Below are 25,789 nucleotides of genomic sequence, written 5' to 3'. Positions count from 1 at the left end.
CCAAGGCTAGGGAGGGGCATATGACTTCAGTCCTGGTTCCCCGCCGGCACCAAGTGAGGTGCTGGAGTCGCACCGGCCAGTCTGCAGTAGCTGGGACAACACTGCCATCTTGTGGTCAGGAACTCTGCCTGCCTCCAAAGCCGCCCCAGGAGGGCCAAGAAGAGCCTTTCTCAGCCCTACAGGTGGGAGTAGGACAATCCTGGGGGGACCCTGCCTGCAGGAGGCTCACAGACCAGCAGGATACCCAAGTAACCCACAATGTACATACACGGGTGATACAGGCCATGATGGCATCAGACGTGCCACACACAGGGCTCCAACCCAGTCAGCAAATACTCAGTGTGCAACACTCCAGAACCAGGTGGTAATGAGAGGTCTGCGGGCAATTACACCCCAGTGAGCAAAGTGCCAATTAAAGTAGGTATGATAGCTGTGGGAGTTCGGAGGAGGGACAAACAGCCCGAGGAGAAGGTAAGATTTCATAAGCGATACAGGGTCAGAATCTGGAAGAATACTCCGGCACCATCAAGGAAGCGAGGTGAGGAAGGAGCACGTCAGAATTTCTGAGGCTTGCAGAATAGACTCCGTTTAGAGATGGAGCACTGAGTGTAGAGGGGACATGTTCATGGCTACTTGGTGAAAGGCAAGGGTGGGGATCTCAGAAACTGGCAGTCAAAGAGTAGGAGACAAGTCTGAAAAGAGAGAGAGCTTTGAATGCCAGAATTAGAGTGCTGGAAATCACACGACAAAGCTGCATGTAAGAAGAAATAACGCGGGGCACCTGCGTGGCACAGTCGTTTGGGCATCTCTTGGTTTCAGCTCAGGTCGTGTTCTCGGGGTCATGGGATGGAACCCCACATTGGGCTCCATACTCCATGGAGTCTGCTTGGCACTCTCTCTCTCTCCCTCTGCCCTTCCCACATTTCCTGTCTCTCTCTAAAATAAATAAATAAATCTTAAAAAAACAACAACAACAAAGAAGAAGAAGAAATAATGTGGCAAAAAATAAAGCATGAACTATACGCTTAGAAAAACAACTGAATAAATATTCACCATAATGTTAACAGTGGTTATCTCCTGGGCATGTGCTTATTTGTAAGCACACTGTCTGTCTAGCTGTCTGCCTGTCTGTCTGCCTGATCTATTTTAATGAATTTGTACTACCTTTTTAATGAAAGAGATAACAAGGCAAGTTATGGGATCAAGTGTTTTTCATTGTGGTGGTGTCTTCCCCAAGGGGATAGGTCAGGGAGTTGTGTAAAACTCAGGATCAGAGACTCGGCATCTGTCATGCTGGAAGGATCTTGGGAACCTACCCAACCTTGTCCTTCAGACCAGAGAAGAAAGGTCTGTGGAAGGGGCAGGGGCTCACCCAAGCACACACAGCCCTGCCTGGACCTCAGGATCAAGCTCACTCCTGCTGCACTCAGGGCCCTACTTTCCCTTCGCTGCTCGTCACTTCCCATTGCTGTCTGGCCAGGAGTTCACCACACACGGCAAGGGCCCACAGCTCCATGAAGCCCCCAGGTAGGTAGCAGCCAAGTTTAGGTGACGCTGGCAGGTCTCCCCGTCCCTCTCTCATGCTAACATAGTGTAGACCTCCGCTTGAGAAAGGAGACAATTGAGCACCAGGACTTCCATATGATTTCATCCAACAGTTCTTAAAGTGTGCTGCTGGCAGTTCCCACAGACCCAGTGTGCGAAGCCCAAACGTTTTCCATATGACTACTAAGGTACAGTTTGGGCCCCTGAGTGGCTCAGTCGGTGAAAGTTCTGCCTTTGGCTCAGGTCATGATCCCAGGATCCTGGGATCCAGTCCAGTCCTAGTCCTGGGACACAGATCCTGTGTCCGACTTCCTGCTCAGCAGAGAGCCTGCATCTCCCTCTCCCTGTTGCTCCCCCTGCTTGTGTGAGCTCTCTCTCTCTCTCTCTCTCTCTGTCAAATAAATAAAATCTTTTTAAAAATACTTCGGGAGAGGGTGGTGGGGTTATGGATATTGGGGGGGGGTGTATGCTGTGGTGAGTACTATGAAGTGTGTAAACCTGGTGATTCACAGACCTGTACCCCTGGGGCTAAAAATACATTATATGTTTATAAAAAAAAAAAATTAAAAAAATACTAAGGTGCAGTTTGGCTTCTTCATTCTCATTCTTGCATGAGCGTACGAAGGACCTTCCCAAAGGCAATGTGACATATGGTAACAACATGATTGTCAAATGAATGATGAACAGGAAGGTGCAAACTTGATTCTATTGATCTCCATTGAATGCCAAGGCAGGGATGAGAACACAGCAGTCTTCTCTCTGGCTAGGCATTAGAGAATGTTGCAAAGATATAAAACAATGTCACTCTTCTCATTTTTTATTCTAATTTTTTAATGAGGAAATATAGTTACTTTAAATGTTATTATGTTTACAGCTTACTGTCTTATTTTAATAAGCTTACAAATAATATATATAATTTTGCATTTCCAATTTATCTTATCATAAATGTCATTGATGTAACACTCATAAACTAAAAGTCTTTGGAATTGCCATTAATTTTTATGAGCATGAAGAGATCCTGAGACCAAAAAATTTGAGAACCTCTAATCTGACCTTCCAGCTTCTCACTGCCATCCCTGACATGATCACCGACCCATTTCCCCCACCCGCAGGGGACGGTCCTCCTCTGTTGGCTCTTTATTCACAGAGGTACAAGGAGCACCTTTCCAACCAGTGCTCCCTCCTCTTTCTTTCCCCCTCTCTCACTCTCCCCTGTCCCTCTCTCCCCTACAGCCCTCCCTCTCCCTCCTCTCTCCCCTCCTCCAAACTATGACCTTGGCCCCAGGCAGGGCTGGGCTGACAGACTTCTAGGCACAGAATGTCTTTCTTCCCGCTCTCCTGTTTTCCAGCCCCTGGTGGCAGCCTCTGAGTCTGCATCCTGCAAGCTCCCTGTCCCTCCAAGAGCTTCTCAAATGGCACTTCATCCCAGAAATTGGTTTTCCCAGACCTCTTGAAAGGGACCCCAGACCGAGGAGCCCAACAGAACAAGGTTCACACCGGCCTTTTCATTATTCAGCTGTCATTTTGGGAGCCCTAGCTCCATGTCAGATGCAGAGAACCAAAGAGCACGACATGTTCCCTCCGTCTGTTCACATCTTCCAGGGAAATGAAGAAGGAGCGAATGGTTCTGTTGAGGAAAGCGGGGAAATGCCTCACAGAAGATGTGACGTTTGACAGGGATCATACAAGATGAGGAGGTGTGCACGGGGTGGAAAGGAGTGTCCTTGCAAAGGCACATGAATGTGAAAATGCACCTCATGCTTAAATACCTGAATGGATGGATGTGGGCAGATTACAGCGTGTGTGCGTGGGTTTGGATGTGCGCTGTGAGAATGTGCACATGAGTGTGTGGTATTGTAGGCATCTGTGTGAGCCTGGGTGTCCGTAAGGACATGTGCGTCTGAGTGCGTGCATGCATGTGGACATGGACCACGTATGTCCCTTGAGTCATTAGGTGACGTAGTGCGTGTGTGTCCGTGTCTGTGTATGAACCTAGTAAGGATGAGACAGGAGTGTCTCTTGGGAGAGAGAGGAGGAAGTGGGAGACATATTACACATTACTCCATGAACTGCCACAGCACACACCCTTCCTATGCGATGAAACTCTCATTCTGGTCACACCCGTAACCAAGGTCAACCACAGAGACCTGAGATTGGGATCTGGAATGTCTGAACAAAGCCCCGCTCTTCCCATACATCCACCTCTCAAGTGGAATCTCGCCGAATCCCTGAAGGAGAGAACCTCAGTAGACATGGTTTATTTTCCAGAGTCCCTCCCGCGCATGGCAGGCCAACCCCACACCTGTCACTGATGCAGAAGCTGATACTTTTTACAATGCTTTTCCAATAATTAATTCAGAAGGCCAACAGGAAAAACTAAACCGTATTTCAGTCTCTTGGAACAGTCTCTTTAATTGGGAATTACAGAAGAAGGTCAAGGGTTTGAGGAAGCTGGGAGGGACCCTCACATCCTCTCCTGCTCCCCGGGGCCTCCGAGAGCTTGGGTTAGCTCCACACAGAAATGTCCAGAAGAGGTCGGGTGCTGCCAGGCTGGCTGACTGTCCTGCCTCGGCTGTTAAATCGAGTTCACTAACCTGGTGACTGGAACGGATGCGCCCCTATGTTCACTCCAGTGAACAACGGATGCGCCCCTCCTTCCAGCAGGCGTTGGGACGCACTTCCTGCGCCAGACACTGGTGAGGCTCCCATGCGTTCTCTCCCTTAAGCTGGATCTGTTTCTTTATTTTCTCTCTTCCATGTCGTATGGAATAAAACTGTGTCCTACGGACGTATTTCAAGTGATTTAATTTTTATATATTTAAATACTATATGGATCTTGTGTTACCTATTGCATACTTTATTCATATAGACACATTTTTACAGTCATTTGGATTAGTTACTTGTCACCCCATTTTTCAGATGAGAAGACTGAAGCTCAGCGGGCTTGGATAACTTGAAGTACTGCAGCTACTAAGTGACAATCAGAATGCAAATCTACCTCTTCCTGCGACACAGAGTCGGGCCTTTTCCTCTGTACTGGTTCTATGGATTGGTCTCATTCTCAGTCACAACAAGGGTGTGTGACCTGAGGCTGCCTTAGATCCATGTCCCCGCCTCTGGGCAACCTCTGCAGTGCTCCAAGCTGGGCTCTGCCACTGAGCGGGGACACGGCCCTTTCTCCACCACCTGAGGGTGGTGACAGCGCCATTGCCGTACTTTCCAAATCCTGGCCTGAAATTGTGAGGCATCCAGAGATAGAATATTATGGAGCCCGTAAGAAGCATATTTAGAGTGTTTTTTATGGCCATGAAAATAAATGCTGCTTATCTAAAACTAATAATAATAACAATAATCATAACAGCAGTAGTAGACAAATATTTATATTCGTAGCATGGATCACCAATATAAAAAAAAAATCAAAGAGGAAAAGCCAGAAAGGAAAGTCACCAAATGCTAACAGTGGTTATTTCTAGATGACAGATTTATGGGGTGCCTATTTCTTTTTTTTGACTTTTCTGTGTCTCACAATTTCCCACAATAGACACGCATAGCTTTACAAAGGGGGAGGAAGGTGGTGGCATATTTAATACCTGACTGTGGCCTGAAAACTGTGACACCCCTTTCCCAGGCTCTTCAAAGTTCCGGACTGGAGCAATTCCATGTGGAGAACCTTCCAGAGGCTCCCAGCAGGCATCCGCGCCTGGGAAAACAAAGCCTCCCGCGGGGGTGGGCATCGGGTTTCATTTCCCCAGCCTCCTGTTCTCCCTTCTCGCTTCACCTGATTATCCCCTGGAGATGGCCGGGAGTGCAGCCTGCACCCAATCCTATCTTCCCTCGCCGGTCTCCATCTTCAGCTCCGCAGTCTCCAGCCCTGACTGCTCCCCGCAAGCTTCTGCCGGGTCACAGCTTCACTGAGAAGCTGAGGGGGGCCTCTGAGAATTCCGCTGGTGCTGTGCTGGCATGTGTGCAAACCACTCATAGGACAGTGCCCAGAAGAGCACCTGGGAACCCAGAGTGTAAAAGGGATTGTTGCCTCCCCACCGCTCCCACTCCCCCCACCTCCCCCCGCCCCGTCTTGTGGGTGGCTGTCACCCAGGACCACACAGGAGGCTTTAGCAACAGCCTTCACCCATACACTTCTTCCTTTGACATGCATTTAATCAGGGTTTCCAGGGGCAGGGTGGGGGTTGGGGAGTGGGACTGAGCAGACCCTGCCTGGAGGGGTCAATTCCACTGAGGGAGACTCATGATAACACACTGGATTAGCAAAGGGACTGACGCCACTTCCAGCGAGGTGGCCTGCTGGGGGGCAGCCCCCTGTCTGGGAAAGGCTGGCCAGGAACAAGGGTGTCTGGGCTGGATGCCTGATCAATGAGGGGTGATCGGACAGAGAGAGACAAGTCCACATTTTGTGCAAAGGCAATGGCATGAGCAAGAGAACAGACACAAATGAGAGCATGTGAGGTGTTTGGCAGGCGGTAAAGTGGTTAGAGCTGGACCTCCAGTTCTGCCTGCAGCACCGGGAGGTAGGAGTCCCTCCTTCTGGCAGAGGGAGCTTGTCAGGTCCTTAAGCAAAGGACCGGGGAGCAGACTTACCGCAGCCACACAGGAGACAGAACTGAAGGTGGGACTTCCATGGGGCCGGAGGGGAGGGGGGATGGGGTGGAGGGACAGGAGGCAACATTCTGTCTGCCCTGCGGGCTGGAGATCTAACATGGAGTAAGAGCCACAGAGTTATTGGGCTCTGGTCCTGAAATGAGAAATTCCAGCCTTTCCCAGTCCCGGCACTGCTGGGGAAACTGCCCTGAGTGGCCAGAGAGTCCCATCCCTGGACATTTGGCATTGGGAACCAGAGAAGGTTATGCCCACCTCCCTGGAGGCCCTGGTCTATAACTATGAACCTGGAAGACCCAGTAGTCTTATTTGCCACCATGGACTAGAGCATAGACCGAGCTATTCTGCAAGAAATGAGACAAAGCTCCAGTCATCAAAACAGTATGGTACTGACACAAAAATAGATATGTAGGTCAATAGAACAGAACAGAAAGCCTAGAAATAAACCCACAATTATATGGTCAATTAATCTTTGACAAAGCAGGAAAGAACACCCAATGAGAAGAAGACAGTCTCTTCAACAAATGGTGGTGGGAAAACTGGACAGTTACATGCAAAAGAATGAAACAGGACCACTTTCTTACACCACACACAAAAATACACTCGGAATGGATTAAAGATATAAATGTGAAACCTGAAACCATAAAAATCCTAGAAAAGAGCACAGGCAGTAAGTTCTCTGACATCAGCCATAGCAACTTTTTTCTAGATGGGTCTCCTGAGGCAAGGGAAATAAAAGCAAAAATGAACTATTGGGACTGCCTCAAAATTCAAAGCTTCTGCACAGGGAAGGAAACAATCAACAAAACTAAAAGGCCACCTACAGAATGGGAGAAGATATTTGCCAATGAGATACTCAATAAACAGTTAATATCCAAAATATACAAGAACTTATAAAAGTCAACACCCAAAAAAAACACAAAGAATCCAATTAAAAAATAAGCAGAAGATATGAATAGACATTTCTCCAAAGAAGACATCCAGATGGCCAACAGACACATGAAAAGATGTTCAACATCCCTCATCGTCAGGGAAATACAAATCAAATACAATGAGATATCACCTCACAGCTGTCAGAATGCCTAAAATCAAAATCACAAAAAATAGCAGGTGTTGAGGAGGATGTGAAGAAAAGGGAACCTTCTTGCACTGTGGGTGGGAATGCAAACTGGTGTAGTGACTATGGAAAACAGTATGGAGTTTCCCCTACCCTATGACCCAGTCATTATGCTACTGGGTATTTAGACAAAAATACAAAAACACTAATTCAAAGGGAAAGATGCACCCCTGTATTGACAGCGGCATTATCTACAATAGCCAAATTATGGAAGCAGCCCAAGTATCCAGCGATAGATGGATAGATAAAGAAGATACGGTGTATAGAGGCACCTGGGTGGCTCAGTTGGTCAAGTGCCTGACTTGACTGTGGCTCAGGTCATGATCTCAGGGTGGTGAAATCAAACCCCATGTTGGGCTCTGCACTGAGTATAGAGCCTGCTTAAGATTCTCTCTCCCTTCTCCCTCTGCCCTTCATATCCCCCACTCACGCTTTCTCTCTCTAAAAAGAAAAAAAAAGAGAGATAGAAAGAAAGAAAGAATATATGGTATATATATGTATATATAAATATATAATGTATTATATATAATAAAACATTTATTTATATAAATTTTATACATGTGTTGTGTGTGTGTGTGTGTGTGTGTGTGTGTGTGTGTGTAATGGAATATCATTCAGCCATAAAAAAAAAGAGTGAAATCTTGCCATTTGCAACATGTGGATGGAAGTAGAGAGTATATATTGTTGAACAAAATAAGTCAGTGAGAGAAAAACAAATACCATGCGATTTCACTCATATGTGGCATTTAAGAAACAAAAAAATGAAGGGTATCTAGATGTCTCAGTTTCTCAAGCATCTGATTCTTTATTTTGGCTCAGGTCATGATCTCAGAATCATGGGACCAAGCCCCGAACTGGGATCTACACTCAGCATGGAGTTTGCTTGTCCCTCTCCCTCTGCTCCTTCCCCTGTCCTCTCACTCTCTAATAAATAAATAAATCCAATCTCTGAGAATAAATAAAGAGGTCTATCATCCTCCTGTTCCTCCTGTGTTTTTAAATGTCATCTGGAAGTCATTTATTCCTTCCATTAGAGACCTCTGTATTCACACTTTACCTACCAAGTTTAGCAGCTTGATTTCGGGAAGTACTCTTAAAAACAAAACAAAAATAAAAAGTTCTTGCCCAGATCTTTCACCTGTTCCAGATTTTCAGACTTCAGTACCACACCATATTGGTTGGCCCCATTTAAGAGACAAGGAAGAGGGCACAGCCAAGCTTTAGCCTAACAAAATTTGGCCCTGGAACTTTCTGGAAATGGGTTCCAAACCCAAGAAAAGGTGTAGCTTTTCCCAGACAGATGGAGTTCTGCCAACTTTGACCCAAATCTCCATCCCAGGAATGCTGGATGAACAGGAGGATCTTCATCTTCCTGTTGAAGGGAAGCCCGGAAGAGGCCCATTTCTTCTCTGCAAAAGATTGCTGTAGCCCCAAGCCCCTCCATCCTCTGGATTTCTAACTGAAGCATCTCTAGTCGGCCAACACAAAGGCCTATCTCCACTCAGAAGCAGACAACAGATTTGCAGCGGATTTTCTCCTTTACACACAAACCAGAGCTCCAGGAAATATTTCAGCATAAATGTACAAATCCTTCTCTAAATAATGTTCCAAACCTTTCTACAGAACCAGCCTCAAGGTGCAGGCAGAAGGGAAGGCCCTGGAAGGGTCCACACAGCTGCCAAGACTGCAGGGGTGGAGGAAGCACTGTTGGTTCGAGGAAGGTGGTGGCCTCTTCGATTCCTGGAACTGTCCCCCTTGTGTCCTCTGTCAGTGTGCGCACAGCCACTCAGGGTGATTTTGTGCTGCAAACAGGCAGCATCCTTTTCATCTCTTCTGACAAACCACACTCCGCTGTGCCTTCACTGGATGTTTGCTGAGCACTTGGTACGTACCAGATACGTACGTATCCTCTTCATTCCAACTTGATGACATTGATTCCTCTTCCACTCCAGAGCAGTCATTGTCAGGACTCCAAGTCTCTTTGCCCTTTAAACCCCTCCAGCAAAGAAAGCCACACAGAACAGGTACACATGATGAATATTCTGTCTGTTTGGGGTCCAGAGGAAGCTAAAGGGTCAGCTTTGCAGGGTCAAGCCATGACCAGCCAAGAAAGAGACATTGAGGAATGTGGCCAGATCTTGAGTCTGGCTCCAAGAGTGTTGTCTCCTGGGAACCAGCCTTCCTTTCCAGCCCCACAATTATATGTCCCGCTAGAAGCTTCTTCCCCAAGAAGATGTACCAAAGCTCCTTGAGCTCTTCAGGTGCTAACTTCTCACTTGCCCCATGGCAGGTCCCACCCTGTCACCCATGTAAATCAAGGGCAGACCAAGCCCACAAAGGGGGAGGGAGGCCAAGGCACCAAGATCCCTCAGCACCTCCATAGCTTCCTCTCTGTCTTCCAGCCTTCCTCCACTGGACACCAGGGAGGTACCAGGGCCTTTCTCTGCCACACTGGCACAGGGGACCCAAGGACAAGCACCACCCATTCCAGGAACACAGGGCCTGAGAGGGGCAGGTGACCACTGAGAACAAGGCTGTATGTAGCGTGTGGTGTATGTATGGAGTACGTGTATAGTGTGCAGTATATGTACCTATGCTAGAGTCTTCTCCGTCCCAGTCCAGTGATTCCACGATCATCGTGGGAACTGGACTCTTGCAAGACCATTCTACATTCTGAAACTGTGTCTTTGATTTCGGCATTAAAAATGTTATTATTTATGTTAAGTGATAGTAGTAATAAATGATAGGTTTTTTTTTTTTTTAATGCTTACATGTGACATAATAAAAGGTTGACAACCTTAGGTTAGTATCTGAAATTCTTTTTGGAAACAGGGCTAGCCTGTGAAAGCCAGATCTGGAAGCTCTTGATGTAGGAGATGTATAGAGTTGGATTCCTATAGTCAGGGCTGGGAACCCTAGGTTCACTGCCCAGGTGTCTGCTTGACCTTAGGCAAGCTTATCCACTTCTAGGGGATGGCTAGGGTAGCATTAGTTTTCACATCCTTAAAAAAAAAAAAAAAATGGATGTTTTGATGCACAAAACTTAATTGGATCTTGATGAAAAAAAAAACAAAGGCCAGAAAAGGCATTTGAGGAACAACTGGGGACATTTGACTATGAACTGGGTTTTAAATGATATTGAGCTATTATTAATTTTCTCAAGTGTGAAAACAGCATAATGGTTATGTGGGAGAAGGTCCTTATTTTTAGGAGATGCATGCTGAAGTATTTGGAGGTGAAGTTTTATGAGGCTTGCAATTTCCTGTGAGATGGTTCAGGGCAGAACAAAAAGGATAAAACAAGAAGCAGATTCAGCAAAATGTGAACAATTGTTGAATCTAGGGGACAGATATATAGGTATTCACTATATTAATCTCTTAAATTCCTTTTTGTTTAAATGTTGGTATAATAAAAGGGGGGAAGACTTTAAAAACATCTTATTTGCTAATTTGTTGGGCATATTAAGTCAAACAATGTATCAGAGAAAGTCTTTTGTGAGAATGAAGTACAGAAGGGCAAGCCTATGGCAAGTTACACATTCTAAGGATCCACATTCTTGCCCTACCCCAAGATGGGCAATAGAAGAGGGTCTTGTTGAAATCCTGTCCAGGAGATTTGTCACCTTCTAGAATGTTCTCAATTTTCAACTCCACCAATAAGCTCACCATTGTATTTCTGTAACCCCAAGTTATATAAATTTTATGTATCCCTGGGGCTGGGTACCTAGCCAAAAAGTCCTGGAATTAACAAAGGTCTTCTAAAGCAGTTATGAAAGACAGAGTAAGAGGGAGAGATGGAAACAGAGGCAGAGAGACAAAGAGACAAAGACAGAAACAGAAGAAGAAGGAAGAGGAGCTGCAGAAACAGGGAACAGAGAAGAGAAAAGAGGAAGAGGAGAAGGAAGAAGAAGAAAGGAAGGAGGAAGAGGCAGAGGAGAGGGGGAAGGAGGAGAGAAAAGTCCCTGAGCACAACCACTATCACCAGAAGCTTCTGTGAAGGCCAGATAATCAGACCAGGGGCAGATTTTAAAAATGCCCACTACCAATTTTGTTTATTTGTTTATTGCTAATCCTCCTTGTTATCGCTCATAAGCCTCAGCATGGGTTTCTACCTTTACAAAGGGCTATACATCCTCTTATAAAGGGCTACACAACTAAGGATGTGTTGTCCTTGACCATTCAGAAGCTGGGTATGTGCCCAGGTCTGAGATCCACATGTCATGGGGATGACAGACTGACTTCCAGATGAATAGGGGGAACTACCTTGTGCTTCAAGGAGATCTGAAGGCCCAAGGAGAGAACATGGGATAGCTACTCAGGCATGAAGTGAAGATAGTGTATTTATTGCCAACTGATACCCTGCTCTTTCCAGCATGGAAAAGTGTTGGTCTTAAATCTACTTGGCAAAACTGAGTAGGGAACCGAAGTAAAGAAGTCTCAGAACACCTGTGATACCTGATCTGGTCAGGAGGTCCTTGGAAGGGCTCCCTTCAAGGAGAGGAAAGATGGGCTCCTGCAGTTAGCATGAAAACCAGACTGCTTTGGCCACAGCTTCTGGAATTAGTGCAAGACTCCCTTCTGGATTGGTAATAAGTTTCCCATTCTTGATCTAAGACCCAACCTCAGAGCCACCTTAAGTTGGTGCTCAGTGAAAGCGAAGAGTAAAAATGCCTACTGAGATGGCGCAAGAGTAAAATATCCTGCTGAGATTCTGGACCCTAGAATCTTCCATAAGCTGAGAGGGCTCAGCCCATCTCATTTCCTTTACATTCTCAGCTCTTCTAAGATGTGACCATCAATGCCACTGCCTGCAGATCCCATACCTCCCTGATCCTAAGCTCCCTACAAATCAGAAATCCAGGAGCTGAGGTTACTGAGTCAAGCTGGCGCTTGTCATTTAGTCCACAATCCTCAGTGCCTGCGTTGGTCCCACTCTTCTGGCCCAGAGTTCAGATGGCAAAGTCAAGTATGCCTCTCCCTACAAAGAAGCCTCTATATTCCTTTTCATATTCTTCCATTTCCTCTGCTTCTTCCCAGCTCCCCAAGTTCCCGTCTGAGTCATTCAAGGCCCAGAACAGACTCCATGTTGAGAGGAAACCAAGGGTAGGAGGAATTTTTGGTACGTAGCCACAGGGTATCTCTGTAGCCCCACTTCATAGGGGAACCACTCAGAGGTTGCGGCCATTCCTGTTCATTTCCAGTCAGAGTTCTTTCGTTTCTCTGAAACTCCTTGTTGGGTAATTTGTCTTCATTTGCATGGTAACATCTGTGATTCAGGGATTGGCTCTCCTTTCAAACTGTTACTCTAATTTGCCATTCCTTTTTTTTTTTTATTTTTATTTATTTATTTGAGAGAGTCAGAGAGAGGGGGCCAAGGCAAAATGAAAGAAGAGAAGGGAAGAGGGGAAGACAGCTTCAAAGCAAGGGAAGAGCATGGAAGGACTCACCTCCCAGACCTGCCTGGCACTCTTAGGGATGAAGGGGCAAGACTAATGGTGCCCTCATCTGATTCTTCCAGAGCAAGGTTAATGTGCTTTGGGTAGTCTCACAAGTGGAAACTATTTCATTCAATCATTTTATTATTTTTATTCAATAATTCAGGTGGCAATCTAGATGGGGAAGGAAATTCACATCTACTGAGTCTGCAATTGTACTGTGCCATTGACTCATTAAACTCTCAGGACTTTATAAAGCAGGTACTAATATTTCTGTGTGTAGATAAAGAACTGGGGCTTGATGAAGTCAGCTGATTTATCCAAGGTCATCCAGTTAGTAAATGGCAGTGTCAGAATCCATCTCTATTCTGTCTTACTTCAAACCACCCCACTGACAAACTGATGCCACCTCCACAGCTCATTATATCCTAACCCATAAAGTAGACTTGATGTGTATTAGACAATTCCTTTAAGATTCAAATCTTGCAGATTCTTAGAGTAAAAATAAGGATAGTGTTTAGGAGCTGTTAAAGAATATCATGTTCAGGATATAGGAGATGTGAAAGTCTTGCCCAATGCCAAGGATCCTGAAGACCCAGATAATGGACAATAGAAGACTGGAACCAAAATGTCACTTTCTTATTGGCAGAGACAGTGTCCAGAACCCAGAGAGTAGAGCTTCTGATATACCAAGCTCCAATATTTGGCTGAAGGTTGAGCACAAGCCAGCTGTTCAATTCTTTCCTATGGCACAAAGCAAAACTTGTTACCTTAGCATTGTCTGGTCATCCTGTGGAGCTATGATCAAGATACTCCAGTGAGAGCGAGTGATTTTATGGAGTGCAATCGGAAAGTGCCAAAGGAGATTTTCCCACTCCATGCATAACCTTTAGTGAATGATGACCCTGTCCCCTAGTAAATCAGGCAAAATCAGTATCTTTGCTTCTCCTTCCTCAAAGAAAACCTAAGAAGATTGTGAACACAGAAAAGCGTTGGCACGTGGAAAGATAACTGTGTGTTTCCCCAACCCCACTTTGATATTCAGCTATTTTAATAGCATAAAAAAGGGACCCAAATATGTATGGTACATGTAAAAATAGGAATGGACCCCAGAGAGGCAACAAGGATATGGTTTTGTTAAGAACAACCTGGCAATGTGAAACAGATAGTGCATCTCTGCGGTGGCTGAAGGAGTTTCATCCTATTTATTTACCCCTGAGAGATGAATAAGTTCAACTCCCTTTGGTGGAAACAAGGGACAAAAGATAATTGAGGCAGCCAACCTATCACCATCATGAGTAACCCATAATGACTAGAGTCACCAGCAACATGACCTCTGCTGCTCCCAGGACAGAGTTTCCTCATGACAATGAGTTGATAGGTAGAACAGGTACATTCAGAAACAGTGGCCAGAGACCCAACTGGTAGGATAAACCACAGTCAGGAAGTGCTCAAGAGTTTTCAGTATCTCAGGTTCAATACACTCCTTTTCCTTTACCCTCAAATCAACTGACCCACATACACATAAAATCATTATACACACTCTTGTAGACTCCTCCCAAACTCTCAACCAGTTCTTCTCTCTCCTGTGATTGCCAGAAAAGTAAAAACCCAGCCTCTGTTGTGTATTTTCTGGAAAAGTGCTACAAGGATATGTTGGTATCAACGAGACCAGAAATTTTCAGAGAATGGAGAATGGGGATACAGATATCAGGTTCATATGGCTAAGTAAAAATTCAATAATCCTGAATTAGAATTGGAATTAGCAGTCTGAATTCATGTCTTTTATTTAAAAACAAACACACATTTCCTATGTTTACTGAAAACGTCTAAGAACAACAACTGATCCAATAGGAATGAGCATCCCTAGCACTCAGATGGTGGTCTCCAAATAGCATTTCCCATGAACAAAGTCAGAGTCAGAGTTCCAAGGAGGAATAGCTGATTCTGTATCAGGACATGAACAAGATTAGTCTATTACATGTTGTCCAGCCAGAAAGTAAGGAAGCTATCTGTGACTAGTCGGGTCATGTCAACTGGACTCAAGCCAATTTGAATAGGTTCTCGCAGGCAAAGATGAGACAATTCGAGCATGAGTAAGGATAATGGCTTCAACAATATACGTTTCAATCCATTGAGTTCCATGATGGTGCTCAACAGCATCAACAGCAGTATGGAACTAGGCGTCATGATAATGCTGAACAGAAGGGAAAGCTCTACACTGGTTAACTTTGAAGGATGATATAGAATCACTGTTTTGAAAGTTTATATGTAAAGGAGAAAAAGTAAGCTTAATTCTCTTTCCTGTACAAACTTGATTTCTGGGCAATCCAACAGCCAATGAATTGAAGTTTTTCTTTGTAGATATTTTCCAGCTAATAAATGGCGAAAACAAAGAAGTTAGAATGATACAATGTTGCAAGCCCTAATGAATTAATGGGCCTGGGCTATGATCATCATAGCTGCTAATCATGAAAAAGAAACAACCAGATTCCATGCCTTCCAACAGAAGTCACAACACCACCTAAGGAGGTAGTCTTGCCATCAGATCTCCCCTGTATCTGGTCAAGCCTCTGTATCTATTTACAAGCAATGCAAGGGACAAGGGAACATAAGGATGCCATCAGCCAAACTGACTGAGGGAAACTCTGAAAAGAGACAACAACAACAAAAAGCAATGAATAAAAAAGAGGGGCTTAAAAGATTATAATTAATCTCAGAATCGGAACTTCATTTAGATCCTGATTCAAATAAACTATTTTTTTTTTAATCACATTTCTTAGGGATGTCTGGGTGCCTCAGTTGGTTAAGTGTTTGCTTCAACTCAGGTCATGATCCCAGGGTGCTGGGGTTGAGTCCCGCATTGGGCTCCTTGCTCAGTGGGGAGCTTGCTTCTCCTCCTGCCTGCTGTTCCCCCTGCTTGTGCTCTCTCTCTCTCTCTCTCTGACAAATAAATAAATAAAATCTTAATAAATAAATAAATAAAAATTTTAGAAATCGCATTTCTTAAACATTCAGGGAAGTTTAAATGTTAACTTGGATTTTATGTTGAAGGAATTATTATTAAATTATCAGATATAATAATTACATATATTTTTATAAGTCCATATCATTTGTCAGAGATTTGCTTCAAAAGAATCCAGAAATAGAATAAACAAGGTCTGCCATTGTTGATAATTACAGAAACTAAGTTAAGTGATAGATGAATTTCTCCTCTCTGCTTTTGTGTAGGTATTACATGACATAATGGAAAGGTCTTTTTGAATAAAAGAAAAGGTAGTTTCTTTCACTTTTTTGTATCTGCCTCTCTTCATATATTGTTGACCTAGATAGATTTGTCCAATTCCACTGAATCAATACATCTTAATTCTACCCCTTAAAAAAGCATAATACACAAACATTTCTAAACACAAACATCTGATGAGAGAAATTTCCCATTCATATTGCCTAACCTAAAAATTTCTATGTACTTAAATTTCTTTTTCCGATTGGTGTCTCCTATCACCTCCTTCCCCATACGGGTTGCAGATGTCTTTCCAAAGGTGTGACCATCCTGTACAAGGAGCCAAATGTTAGGTGCAACCCAACTCTTCTCCTGACTGATATCCATCAATCTAGGAGCACTACAACTGGAAGAGTGGATATGTCTCATTAATAAAAGGGTAGATAATCACCGAGCAGAAGAAGGAGGAGGTGGTAGCATGCAACCTTTGGGGTCATGCCAGCCTGGGTCTTCACTCTGCCTTTCACCAGCTGTATTTCTCTCCTACCTTTCATGGGCTTTTCATGAGGAATGAGATGTTGTATATAAATATTGAGAAGAGGTCCAGACATAGGGAAAGTGCCCAAGATAGGCAAGATTCCCTCTCACTGGAAATGGAAGACAACAAAGACAATGGGAATCCCAGTAGTGATAAAGAAGGGAGCCCAGAGACAGTGTTGAAGGTACAGTACAGTGGCCAAGATGACAGCAAAGAGAAAGCTACTGAGGTAAATTAGGGACTACAGGAAATCTTAGTGGACACATAGGGTAGGTCACCGGGTCCCAGGAGATGGGGTGGCCCCCCAGCTCTGTCCACTCACCTATTCACTTCATATCCAGTCACCCCAGCACTGACCCCATGCTGTTGAGCTCCTGACCAAATCAGCCTCTCCAGTGCAACCCATCCTTTGGCCTTCCTCCCTATGCCACTTTCAGACTCCAACTGGCATTCTTTCCTGGCATGACTTTCTTATGCCTAATAATCTCATCCATGGGGGGGGGGGGAATGCTTAGATAAACAAATTCAAAGGCTCCATGGAATCAGCTTTGGAAGATCAAAAGTTATAGGCATGCGCCATCCACACAGAGCCAGGGTCTTTACCACACACAAGCCAAGACAAACCAGCTCCCTTCCACCTATTTCTGCCTCAGGACTTTTTTTCTTTCTTTCTTTCTTTCTTTCTTTCTTTGAAAGAGAGAGATAGTGAGAAAGCATGAATGGGGGGGGGGGGAGGAGAAGCAGGCTCATTTGAACAGGGACTGACCTGAGCTGAAGTCAAAAGCTCCCCCACTGAGGCACCCAGATGCCCCTCTGCCCCAGGACTTTTGCATAAATTGACACACAATTTTCTAGGCAAAAGAGGAAAGGAGAGATGAAACAATGAAGGCTAGATTGATGTCTATTTCTAACTTAGCCTGCAGGGACAAAGTGACCACAAGTAAAAGCAAACGGCTGTTTTCACAAGCACCTGTGAGGTTCCAGACATGGGCTGGGCTGCCAGGGCTCCAGTGAAAAGGTGGCACTGAGTGTGGGCTTCATTTCATCCTGGCCCAGGACCCACTTAGATTCAGGAAGTGTGAAGCATATGCAACACTGAGCTCCAATTGGAAAGTACTTGGAGACAGGAGGCAGAGCAAAAATGAGGCTCCAACAAAGGGCAGGGAGGGTCACCATGGTGAAGGACCTCTCTAAAGGGATACCCAAGAGTGACCCCAAAAGGATATCAGAACAGAAGAAAATGAGCAGATGGGTTGAGATCACATCTGACACTCCCCAGGGATTCCAAGATCTTTAAGCACAATTAGGAGGCTGAGATCCTGCCTTTGCTATGGGAGGAATCAGCCACCAGCATTTAGGTTATTAATGTTGAAGCTATCTTATTGTGATTGCTTGCTGACGGTCCTGGGAGCCATTCATATCATACACATATATGGGGTGAGCACCTCCTCAAGGAGATTCAAAGACAAGAGGCACCATCTTAGGCACTGAGCTGTGGCTCCCAAGGACACAGCTGCTTCCACGAAGGACAGAGTTTCTATTTGACCAGAGAAACCAGCTATAACCACACATAACAGCCCACAGTCTAAGGCCAAAGGAATAGCACAGACAACAAGAAATTTGAAATTTAGAAAAGCTCAAGATCAGGGTATGCTGAGGAATCCAGGAAGGCATTTCAGGGGGAAAAAAAATGTGTTTGTTCTTCTCTCTGAACATTTATGGAGCACCTCCCAGGAGTGTGTCAGGCATTGCTCCAAGCTCTGGGGACACAGAATGAAGTCAGAGCTGCCCTCAAGAGGCTCAGAACATTATAGGGAGAACTGACAATGGTCAGTTCTCTGATTCAGGTCCCTAAGGGGGGGCGGTGTGTGTGCACAGGAGAGGACCACTCATGCCACCTAGGTTACCTAGGAGGGGGGTTCAGAGCCTTCAGAAGGTAACAGCTGTTCCAAGCTTAAAGCAAAGGATCAAGGAGAGTTCAAATAGGGGGTGCCGAAACAACAGAGACCCCAAGATGTAATGGTCTGTCTGTGGCAGTTCTGCAGGGTTAAGCTCAGCTGGGGAGAAAGGTGGGAGCATCCCTGAGTCCCCATAAAGCAGAAAGTATCAGAAATACCACTGGGACTCATCGATCTGGTGAAAAGTTGCTCCAGTGAGAAGAAGAGGAACATGGAGCATCATAAATGAAACAGCTGTGGCTTTATGGGCTCTGGCCAGTCTAGTACCTTCCCCTGGGCTCCCATCTCTTCCTGTTAGGCGGGAACCACCCTTCTTGTCCCCACCCCAGATATAAAGACCCAGTGAATTGTGGTTTGTGTGAGTCCTGGGACGACTTTTAAGTGCCTTCCAGGAGCTAGAGTAGCTCATTGCTGCAAGCTCTCCTAGCCGGCCCGATTTGTTCTGGGCAGTCACAAGCAAACAAACATCTCGCTTTATAACCATCTAGTCAGGACTGTATCCAAGAGTGCCCAGCCACTCTTCTCTAGGTGGAAACCAAATTGAACTGATTTATTTTAAGTGAGAGTTACACAAGTCATCACCAAGTATGGATTTAAGCTTTAAGAATTAATGAAAGGAAAAAATTGCGAATGTGCCCAAACCACAACCCAAATGAAGCTTTGTCCTTGAACAATCGTAATTTAGGATTGTCATCTGCAGGTCTGATAATGAAAAGGAGACTTTATCCAGCCCCTTCTCCAAATAATAAGAATTGATTTTTGACCAAGGCCAATCTATTGTTCCAGATCATTAACTTCAGAGAATAAATCATTTTCTGATGCAGTAAAACTGGTTTCTGGGGGTTTGGTGTTCCAGGAGGTCGGTAATGCAGAACGGAAAGCCTCTTTCAGCTGCGAGCAGCTCTGGAGAGAACAAAGCGGCCTGCCTGGTCTGATTCTTCAGGCTTCCTTTCAAGGGTTTGAATTCCAGCTAGACCTGGCTGCTTTCTAAACAATCTGATTCTGGCGCTCTGTCCTGAGGCCCGAATTTCTGCTTTTCCTTCAGGAATACCCTCTGCCCTGCCCCATACTGTACCAGCTGACCCATGGGGCCCTGGCCACACCAACCAGAACCCAAGAGCCAGGCAGTGGAAGGTGGCCAAGATCCCCCATGCGCAGTCTGAATCACAAATCTGAAATGCCACAAGCAAGCCTCATTATTATCCATAAGAGGTCAGCATGGTAAGACATTCAGGAAAAAAATACATTCTTCTTCCCTCAACTGTGAGCAGGTGAGCACACAATGGTATTCTTCTGTTTCTTATTCCAAGTGACAAAGCTGTCTCCCCTACACGGGGAGAGAAAACTAGCACAGATTCAAAGGTTCTTAGCAAGTGACAGACGGAGAAACAGAAGCGCTCAAACAGCCATCCCATTTGCTTCTCACAATCATAATATCAGGAGAATATTGTTCAACCTTTCGTACAGATTGAAAAACTGAGGCTTCACAGGTCTTGGTGACTCCAGACCACACATCTTTAAGGCTTAGCGTCACAGTTAAAATCCAGGCCTCTGGAGCCCCAACCTTTGCTCCTTCCACCAGCCCAGGTGGAAACTCCAGGAAGGCACTTCTGCAGCCCATCTGTCTGGAGACTAGGGTTGGAGAGGGGGTGCTCTCCCAGGCACAGTACAGACGACCACAGCAGGCCTCCTGAAGCCACTCCCAAGTGCCAAGTTCTTGTCAGACATGGGGTCACGTGGGTGGGAGCTTTATGAGACAGCACCAGCAGTCAGGGACCCACACACAGTGGGAGGAACCCCCAGGATGGGAACAACCAGCTGCCCAGAGGGAACATGGCTGAGATGTCCTGCATCAACATTACACCCTCCCTCCCTAGCCCATCAGTCTCCCATGCAATCCTGGGACTGGCCAAGGTGTCTCCCTGGCTCTCATGGCGTCAATGTTCAGAAAACCTCAAGTCTCAGTTCACCATAATCCCATGAACTGTTCCCTCTCCCATAGAGGTAAATCACAGGTAGCCTGGTATATACAGAGTAAACCATCACACACACACACACGCACACACACACTCAGAGTCACACCAGGGTGACAGCTTACACATTTAACTACTCGTACGACAGGGGACCAACCAATCAGAACAGACAATGTCCATGAAAGTCAGGACCCACCTCCCCAGTACATTCATCATCGGAACACTGCCCTGGGCCCACGGCTGGTTGCAGCTGGTATGGACTCCGAATTTAAGCCAAGCTGATGAGATTCTGTCTCTGAAAATTCAGAATTAGGAGAAAGAGAGTCTGGGCTTTTAATGGAGAAGTAAACTAGAACTGTGGTTGATCAGTATTTTATAACCTATGGGCCAAGAAGCAAATAAAGACCAACTACAAAGGAAAAATAAAGCTGACAGATAAAAGAGGCAGATGGGAGAGGCTCTTCTCATGGGCTTTTCGCTCAGCACCCCCCTTCCTAAGACCAGACTTATTTAAAACCAACAATTTCCTTTTGCTTATATACCAGGGTCAAAAATGATGTCCCACCACTTAGATTTGAAAACAAAATAAATTTCTTGTTTTTCATCTCTATTCTCATCTTCCTTGAAGCCTCCTCCTGCTTCTGAAGCAGCTCTCCCTGGTTCTCCACGTCTGCACAGGTATGAGTTGGGGGCTGGTTAATACTTGCCAGTCAAAGGTAAGTCCATCTCTTTTGAGAGAAAACAGCCACTCTCAGGTTAAATCTTAGGAGCCAGTATTTAGTCTTGCAGGATAGGTCCTCCCCTTTTCCTAGCCAAAGTCACCTGGGTTGACAGCCCCAGTGGTCTTTGGGGTAGGCTTTTCTTAAATATCTCCCCCCCTCTTTTCATGTAAATAGGTGTGAGTGGCTTTCTATTACTTTTAATAATTCTTAATGAATACAAGACTAGAGAGGAAGCTCCTGCTTGGATCTTTCCAAGGACAGTCCTTGGGGACTCTATCTTCTGAAGGCACCAGGGATGGGGGAGGGGACGGAGGGGCTTGACCTTTGATTGCATTTGTCCAGTGACTCCTTTTCCTATGTGTGAAGAGGGGATCCCCTGGGCTGGCCAGCTGCATATGCTCCTTCTCAGGAGAGCAGGAGGTTGGCTGGACTCTGACACATGTGCTTGTTTCATTTCCTGCGCCCTGTTTATTGCTGAGCAGAGTTCTATCCCAAATGTCAGGTGCAAGATGGAGCTCTCTCCACCTGCCCAGGTGTCCCTGTCCAGTTCTGACCTTGTTCCTTGTGAGTCAAGCCAGACATCACAGTACTCCTTCTCTGCTCCATTGTCACAGATGCCAGAGATCACAGCCCTGGAAATCTACCTCTGGGCCCTCCAGCCAGGGCACTGGGATCACTGCCCTCAGGGAGTACCAGCTCTTTGGACACTGTTGCTAGAAAGCTCACCTCTTCTGCTTCGCAAGTCTCTCCCCGACTACCAGCTCTAGCTCACTGCCCAATTCTGCCCACTCCACCCCCCACCCCACCCATCCCCTGTTCCAGGGCTCTCTGTGGCCATGCCATCCCAGGTCACCAAGGCCTCAGCCAGCCCACATTGCTTAGGAGGCAAGCTCCTGATTGCCCTTAGATGCCCATAAATCTCTTCTCAATAGGAGATCTAGAAGGACACCACCAACAGATTCTTACCTCCCCGCAAAGATTGTTTCTGGCGTCAGCTACCTGTGGCTTGAGGGCACAGAAGGCAAGCCTGGAAACTTTTTTTTTTTATGTTGTCTTCTGCTGTCCATGAGCCATATTGGGGCGGCAGCCCGGCCTCGGTCCCCACGTTCTTCTTGCCTCCCGCCTCGCCGGTGCCCTCCTATGTAGCAGCCCTGGCTCAGGCCGGGAGAGGTGCGCCAGCGCCGCCGCGGCGTGGGGTACCGGGGAGCCAGCCACCGGGAAGCACCACCGCCACCACCCCAGCCTCCAGTACGGCCAGCGGGCCCAGCAAGCCTGGAAACTTCTTATAAACATCCTCTGGTCCATCAGCATCAGCTGCCTACTCCCGGCACTCTGTCTCCCCCAAAAGGGGCTCTGCTCTTCCTCAATATGGCTCCACTGTGGCTGGGTTGGTTGAATCCTCCTCTGCAAATCCCAGAGGTTGGCCCCGAGGGAGGGGAGAGGAGGGACACTGAGTGACTAGGGTGCCATTGATGGACCGCAGCAGCCATGAACTCTCTGGTTTGGGGGTTGCAGAGAAGGGCTGGGAGGATAGGAATACTAGACTGCAGCACATTTGCTCCCCAGAGGCAAGCAGTCTCTCTAGCTGACTTTCCCACAAATGCATCTCCATCTGGGACTGAGTGTCTTTGATTGAGTTTAATATCTGGACTGGAAAAGGCATTACCATTTATAAAGTCATCTTTAATAATTTCATACCATAATCTTCAAAATTTAATAAGCCCTCCAGAGATAATTAATAAAAATGTGACCTAACAAAAAGTAAAATGTAATAGTATAACATCTTCAGATATTAAAAGGCTACATGTCCAATGACCCTTCTTCCCCCTATCTGGGAACCCTGGCTTTTTCTTCATCACTGCCCTGGGGGAGGGAGGTAAGATTTAGACCAGAACAAAGAGGTAAGACAAATTCTTACCTTTGAGCCTCATTCCAAGAGCTGGATGCTTAAAAAGGAATGGTTTTCCTTTGAATTTCAAAGGATATATTTGACTTGGATAATCAGGAACCAGAGCTCTGTGAATGCAGCATAAAGTTGAATCAAAAACACAAGAAATAGCAGGTGTTGATGAGGAAGTGGAGAAAGGGGAACCCTTGTGCGCTGTTGGTGGGAATTCAAACTGGGCAGCCACTCTGGAAAACAGTATGGAGGTTATTCAAAAAATTAAAAATAGAAATACCATATCAGCCTGTAATTCCACTGCTGGGTATTTACCCAAAGAAAATGAAAACACTAATTCAGAAAGATATATGCACCCCTACATTAATTGCACATTATTTATTTACAATAAGCAAGATATGGAAACAACCTTAGTGTCCATCAATAGAATGGAAAAAGATATACATATCCATATATATGTGTATACACACACACACACACACACACACACACACACACACACATAATCTTGCCATTTGCAACAACATGGATGGACCTAGAAAACATTACGTTAAATGAAGTAAGTCAGAGAGAGAAAGAAAAATAACACATGATTTCACTTATTTATGAACCTCAAGAATAAAACAAACAAACTGGTTTGCCAGAGATTATTGTCAGAAGGCAGAGGAATGGGAGGAAGGGCAAAAAGAGGTGAAGGGGATTAAGAGGTATAAACTTCCAGTTATAAAATAAATAAGTCACAGGGATGTAAAGTACAGCATAGAGAATATAGCCAATAATATTGTAATAACTTTGTAGGGTGACAGATGGGAACCCCACTTACGTGGTGAGCATTTCATAATGTATATAAATGTCAGATGACTATGTTGTACACCTGAAACTAATATAAAGTATTCATCAATTATACTTAAACAATTAAAAACAAATAAAATATATTTTTAAAAAAGAATGGGACATTATTTGTGTTCTTTTGAAAGGATTGAGAGAGCTGAATTATATTGATGGGGAACCTGAAAGCCAAGGGCAGGAGGCTACTCCACTTTCAGCCTGAAATTCTGGAATATTATCACCTAGATGCTCTGTAGCTACATGGGACCCCAGGAGAATAGAGGCTGGTGGCTCATGATGGTCAGTCAACACATTGATCAGGATTCTTGGTTTCAAACGAAGATGCCATTTCTGGCTAAAGATCAGAAAATACATTGATTAGCAGAGTATCAGAGAAACCACAGAATGGACAGAAGGGATAGGTGGCAAGCAAGCCTCAGCTGAGAGGTCAGCTAGGAGCTCTCTGCTTTTGGTCTCTGCCCTTGAAGATGCCATGGCTGATTATCTGCAGATGGTCCATGCTGGCTTCACAAAGCTGGCCCACCTTCTTCTGCAGATGAAGCCATCATTCTTATACTGCCAGCTCGCTGAGACTCAGCCATGCCCACCCTCATCCCCAGGCCACTCCTTATTTTCTGATAGGATCATGTTCCATTCCCAGTGACCTCTGGCAGGCACATCATCTCAGAATCCCTTTCCTCTATCTGCGTCCCTCTCTGAGGGCTGAAGAAATTGTTATGGATTTTCTCCAGGCTCTGTGGGAGCCTAGAGAGAGATTAGAGTGGAAGGGCAAAGTCTAGCTCAGGCTCCTTCTGGCTCCAGAAAATATTTCTCATTTTGGCTACCCAGAATCTAAACATCTGTCCTATTTGGGGGAATCACAAGACAGAAGAAAGGCAGCTCTACCTCCAAAGCCATGGGGTGGAAGAAAAAGGGGCAAGTACTCCCTTTCCCTACCTTCAGGCCCTTAGTGTGCACATGTGGCCTGAGTGCGGCCAATTAGGTGCTACTACCAGTCTTGGTTCTTGAGTGATGCAAGGGTTCAGAGTCAAGTAGCTGGTTTCCATGGTGGCTGAGGTGGGATGAAGTCCAGCAACATGGTGGCAGCAATGCCCATGGCCAAGCTGTAAAGGGCTCAGCTATCATCCTATCATCTGCAAAGAGACTACTTTGTGTGATGTCTTGTTTCACCCCACCTTCTTGGTATTTGCCTGAGCCCTGACCTGCAGCTTTCCTCCAAAGACCGGACAACACAGAAACACACACTGAAAACTGATTTAACCCCAGAGGGGAAGATAAGAGGAAGAGGAGGAGAGGTCAGTTCCCAGTTCGGTTGAATATTTAACCAAATTTATAATATCTTAAACCAGAAGAAACTATATTATCAACACTGAAGTTGGTTGGTTGGTAGGTGGTGAGAGGAGGTGGTCTTATCTTCAAAGGAAATGAGGGCTCCTGAACATGTTCAGTTCCAACTATAAAAATTAGATTGTTTTATGACTGGTGTAGACAGCAAGGATAAAATTAAGTGTAATGAGCAGTGACCTACAGAGAAGTCATTACATATCTGGGCAGGGCAGGCATCTATGAGTAGGTCCAAGGGAAAAAATGAACTCAGACAAGTCTGGGGATCAATCCACAGGCTGGGAACCACCCTGCCCCCACAGGAGCAGAAAAGATCCCTTGCCCACATGTCTAGTAGGAAACACCCTCCCCTGGAAGCTAGAGGAAGCCAGCCCTACCAGCTTATTTCAGAGACAGCTGGGCATAGAACTAGAAAAGTACCTTTTTATTTTCTTGAGATTTCTTGCCTTTTCCGACACCCTTGGAGTCTCCCTATTGCTTTACCCAGAAATGCATTCTCTTCCCTGCTCTTGGATAATGGTGCCTTTGGTACTGTGCCCTTGGATGACTCTCCTTAGTTCCACACACCACAC

At 45.6% G+C, this 25,789-nt stretch overlaps 1 long non-coding RNA gene across 2 annotated transcripts in view; it reads right to left on the bottom strand.

Moving 5' to 3' along the window:
- Nucleotides 1–23,169, bottom strand: part of LOC106007169 — a 144,423-nt gene extending 121,254 nt beyond the window's left edge. The window contains exon 1 of one of the 2 annotated variants that reach the window (XR_006607721.1): nt 22,091–23,169. This is a non-coding gene — a long non-coding RNA (uncharacterized LOC106007169). The remainder of the gene's footprint in view (nt 1–22,090) is intronic. The other variant, XR_001181742.2, reaches the window with a different exon arrangement.
- Between the last annotated feature and the right edge of the window lie 2,620 nt (nt 23,170–25,789).

Source organism: Mustela putorius, unplaced genomic scaffold (assembly GCF_011764305.1).
Source record: "Mustela putorius furo isolate JIRA1106 unplaced genomic scaffold, ASM1176430v1.1 tig00000698_pilon_pilon_pilon, whole genome shotgun sequence".
NCBI classification, from domain to species: Eukaryota; Metazoa; Chordata; class Mammalia; order Carnivora; family Mustelidae; genus Mustela; species Mustela putorius.
This window is presented reverse-complemented; position numbering and strand designations above follow the sequence as displayed.